At 48.5% G+C, this 4715-nt stretch overlaps 1 protein-coding gene across 1 annotated transcript in view; it reads left to right on the top strand.

The window, feature by feature from the left end:
* The first annotated feature begins 4264 nt into the window (after nucleotides 1-4264).
* Nucleotides 4265-4715, top strand: part of TOPBP1 (topoisomerase (DNA) II binding protein 1) — a 40417-nt gene continuing 39966 nt past the window's right edge. The window contains exon 1 of the mRNA XM_015412240.1: nucleotides 4265-4325. The gene's annotated coding sequence lies outside the window, so the exon portion shown is untranslated. The remainder of the gene's footprint in view (nucleotides 4326-4715) is intronic.

Genomic DNA, 4715 nt, shown 5'->3' with positions numbered 1-4715 from the left:
AGGCGGGCGACGGAAGGCCGATGCCTCCGTTGCCCGGCCCTCTACAGAATCCACCCCCCAAACCTCCAGGTATTTCCCTCCTTAGAGCTGGCAACCCTACATTCCCCTCAGTGCCTGTTGGTAGGCAACTAAGCTTGGTCCTGTCACCTACTTTGGCCTTTGGGAGAAAACACATTGGGGCCAATCCTGATAGGGTTGCCAACTCCAGATGGGAAATTCCTGGAGATTTGAGGGATGGAGCCTGAAGAGGGTGAGGTTTGAGGAGGGGTGGGACCTCAGACAGGTACACTGCCATAGACTCCACCCTCCAAACCAGTCAGTCTCACATAGGGAACCATTGTTGCCAATCTCCAGGTGAGGGCTGGAGAGCACTCAGTATTACAACTGCTCTGCAGAAGGGAGGGCAGAAGTCAGCTGAAGTCAAAGGGGCAGATAATGGTAGGTTGGTGGCTAGCTGGGAAGGAGATGGGGTTGCCAACTACATGCTGACAAATTCCTGGGGATTTGAGGGGTGGAGCCTGGAGAGGGTGGGGTTTGCAGAGGGGTGGGACCTCAGACAGGTAGAATGCCATAGACTCCACCCTCCAAACCAGCCATTTTGTCCTGGGTAACAATTGCTGCCAATCTCCAGGTGAGGGCTACAGATTACTCACAATTACAACTGCTCTTCAGGTAGCAGAGATCAGTTCCTCTGGAGAAAACAGTGGACTCTGTCATTATACCCTGCTGAGGTCACCACAGCAAATTGACACTGTTTGCCCAAAGCCAGAGCACTGCCCCAGAGCCTCTTTCTAGATCCCGTTGTATTGCTTTCACAACGGGCTTTACTGCTAGTCTTATATAATAAACAGTGAAGAGCAAATAAATATCCAACCGCCATCTGAAAACAAAAGACAACGGTATGTACCTTTAGCAATCTCTGCTCCAGCCAGCCTTGCTCGTATTAAACCATGCCTTTCTTTGAGATGAAGGACACGAACCTTGGGAAACTTCGACATGTATTGGTCTAACTTATCCTTGAGGTAAGCTAGATCGACAAAAAAAAGAAACAGATAAAGGGACCATAAGGATTTACTTCTCAAACTCTTACTGTGCAATCCTAAACAGACTTTATAGAAAGTGCTGTCAAGTTGCAGTTGACTTATGGTGATGCCGAAAGGTTTTCAAGGCAAGAGACAAACAACCCTGCCTCTGCAGAGCAACTCTGGGCTTACTTCGTGGGTTACCATCCAAATACAAACGAGAGCCAACCCTGCCTAGTTTCCAAGATCTGACTAGACTTGACTAGCCTGGTTCATCCATTTCAGAAGAAGAGATTGGATTTATACCCCGCCCTTCACTACCCAAAGGTGTCTCAGAGCGGCTTACAAACTCCTTTCCCTTCCCCTCCCCACAACAGACATCCTGTGAGGTAGGTGGGGCTGAGAGAGCTCTTGACAGAAACTGCTCTTTTTCAAGAACAGCTCTTATCAGGGGTCATTTCGTAGAAAAAGAAGTGCAGGAGCTCATTAGCATAACTCATTAGCATGAGTTAGTTGCATTTGCCACACCCCCTAACATCACCGGAAGTGTGTCAGAAGGCAACACCCGCCGCTCAGGCTCCACTGGTCTGTTTTGGATTGCTAGCTATTTTTTTTTTGGGGGGGGCGGGAATGTGCAGATCTGTCCTCGCAGAGGAGGGAGAGCTTGTACCTGAATAAACCTTGGTCTTAAAGGTGCCACTGGACTGTTTTGGGCTGGGAGGCCAGGAGGAGCTCTGCAACTCACCTGGCTGCTTCTTGCTCTGACTGAGGGCTGCTGGGAGCAGGGAGCGGGGCTTGTTGCATGTGCCCGCCCCCTGGGCTCTTTACTGCTGGAGCTCTGCTCCTGTGCGCTCCAGCAGGAAATGACCCCTGGCTCTTATCAGAACTATGGCTTGCCCAAGGTCATCCAGCCAGGTGCAAGTGGAGGAGTGGGGAATCAAACCCGGTTCTCACAGATTACAGTCCGTGCACTTAACCTGTACACCAAACTGGCTCTCTTAACATCTTAACATATTTAGTGTCATTTTTTAATTTATACAGTTATACAATTCTGTATATGATTAAATGGGATAATATGACGGGTCTAGAGATAACATGACATATAAACATCCATCGGTACATATAAAAACCAGTTCATATTCTTATGCGGGAAAATACTTTGACACACTACAGATTAACACCCCAGAGGGGCCAAAACCTGCCCAACCCATGAAGTGGTGGTAAAGGGATGCAGGCACATATACTAAATGGGATAATATGACGGGTCTAGAGATAACATGACATATAAACATCCATCGGTACATATAAAAACCAGTTCATATTCTTATGCGGGAAAATACTTTGACACACTACAGATTAACACCCCAGAGGGGCCAAAACCTGCCCAACCCATGAAGTGGTGGTAAAGGGATGCAGGCACATATACTGCTCATTTTAATGACAAAAGTTTATCTAATATATATACAGTAGCCAATTCCCAACATTCTGTCTCTGTCATGCTCTGTGTATGTTGAAAAAACATAAGCAAGCATTTACTTAAGCCGCAGCTTAATTGTGATGCAAAAAGGAGCTCAGCCGACATATTTCCGTGAGCTGCACAATATTTGTGAAAGAGCCGCATGTGGCTCACGTGCCATGGTTCAGCCATCCCCTATCTAGAACATCCCAGTAAAATGCAACCCCCCTTTCCCTGATGGCAATTGTGAGGTCTACAGAGCCTGGTTCTTAGTAAAGGTAGAAGGGATGAGAAGGATACTGCTGTGGCCCACAGGCTAGCGTTACATTTCCTAACAGGATGTGGGGAAAATGGCAGATGCACAGTAACAGACTATCTGTCTCTCCTCCCCAACCCAGAGATCCTCCTTTATAATCACTGTTGGCACACTCTCTATTCTGACACACAGGGTGGGCATTTCTTTCTGCAGTCTGCACATGATCAGGGCACCTCTTTAATATTACATGCATGTTTGAAGGCAATGCAAAGAACCTCTGGATCAAAGCCAGCCCTGCTCAGACCCCAAATGGGTTCCCCGGAACCTCACTTAAGTATAATATATTTCAATTGTTAAACATGCAATTGATGGACTCTTCTTCCTCAAATTTTACCTAGAAGTTGACATGTTTAATAGCCTGGTGTTAGCTTCTAAAAGAGAAATACTCAATAAACGATAATATTTAAAGCAATATCCTTTTGCATATGCAAGTGTGACCAGCATGAATGCATGTTTGTTTGTTTACATCTACAGAGGGGTGCATGAAGTGGAGGGGGGGGCACATGCTCAGAAAGAAAAACACTTTTCTTTAAGACTGTGCCACATGTTGAAGGGCACCTGTCCATTCATCACTTGTTAAATGCAAAATCAAGAGCTCAATATAAATATAACACTCCAAGGTAGGGTTACCAATATTCCCTTTTGGTGTCTGTCCTTTTTGGGGCTTTAAAAAAAACGGATGAAAATGTCCTCTTTTTGGATTGTAAGGTTAGGAATATTCCTAGTTAGTAGCAGTTATCGCAGCTTAAATACTAAGAGTACTTAAACTGAGATTTGTTTGAAATAGACAGTCGGGAAATATGTCTTCCTTTTTTTTGCTTTTCAAAATACTCCAAGGAGAGCTCTCAGACTGTCTTACATTATCACGAAGGCAGGGACTTCCAGACAGTCGAGTCAGAGCACCTAACACGCCCCACTCCCCTACACAGCAGCCAGTGCTCCCGCTAAGCTGAGTTAGTGTGAGCTAGCTCACAGTTTTTTAGCCTCCGGCTCACACGTTTTTGCTTTAGCTCAGGAAGGGATGGCTCCAGAGCAAACTAATTTATCCAGCGGCTAAGTCGCTCGCTCACAACTTTAATGTCAGTCGCTCACAAAGTAGAACTTTTGCTCATAAGACTCCACAGCGTAGAGGGAGCATTGCACAGCACCCAAGAAACGGGCTCTCGCCTGCCTTTTACCCAGTCGCTACCATAAACTTCCCTCGAGCGCTTCAGACTCCATTTGAAAGCAGCCGCCTCTGCCGCGCTTCCTTCTTACATCCGGCAAACCGTATCATGATTCCGCCTCAAGGAAGCCCGGCTTAAAAGGGCTGTGCGCGCCAGTGGGCCCACTTTCCTTCCCCCAGACACTTCTCCCCGCCTTCCTCAGCAGGCTCTTTTGCAGCGCCTCTTTAAGGAGAAAACGTCGGGAGGATGGCGGCCGCCAGGAGAGACTGCGAGCCGGGTTTACGCATGCGTGCTTGGACTCGGTGGGCTTTCCCGCCTGCTTTCGGAAGATCGGCTGGGCTGGCGGAGAACGAACTGTCACGGAGGTAAGAGAAAGGAAGAGGGGAAAAGAGAACGCCGCTTCGCTATCCCTCCGGTCCCCGCGCCGCTCCCCCCCCCCTTTAGCTACGCTGACTCCGCCCCCTGGCCATTACCTGTCCAAGGGCCACCACCTCTTCACGCGGGGAGGGGGCGGCCTCCCTCCCTCCCTCAGGTATCCTGTGGCGCTTCGGTCCTCACGTCCGCTCCCGCGAGATATTCGGTGGGCGCTTGTGGTTTGGGTTAGGTGGGCTTGGATCGTGGCAAGCGAGCTGCACAGGGTGTGGAGGGAAGGTGGGGGTGGTGATGGCGCCGCATTGGGACCCATTCTTGTCCCATGTTAGGTAGCATTCTTTTAAGGGGGAGAGAGCATAAATGTTCCTGTCCTCTTTGACTGA

This window comes from Gekko japonicus, unplaced genomic scaffold, assembly GCF_001447785.1.
Source record: "Gekko japonicus isolate JY-2015 unplaced genomic scaffold, Gekko_japonicus_V1.1 scaffold747, whole genome shotgun sequence".
NCBI classification, from domain to species: domain Eukaryota; kingdom Metazoa; phylum Chordata; class Lepidosauria; order Squamata; family Gekkonidae; genus Gekko; species Gekko japonicus.
This window is presented reverse-complemented; position numbering and strand designations above follow the sequence as displayed.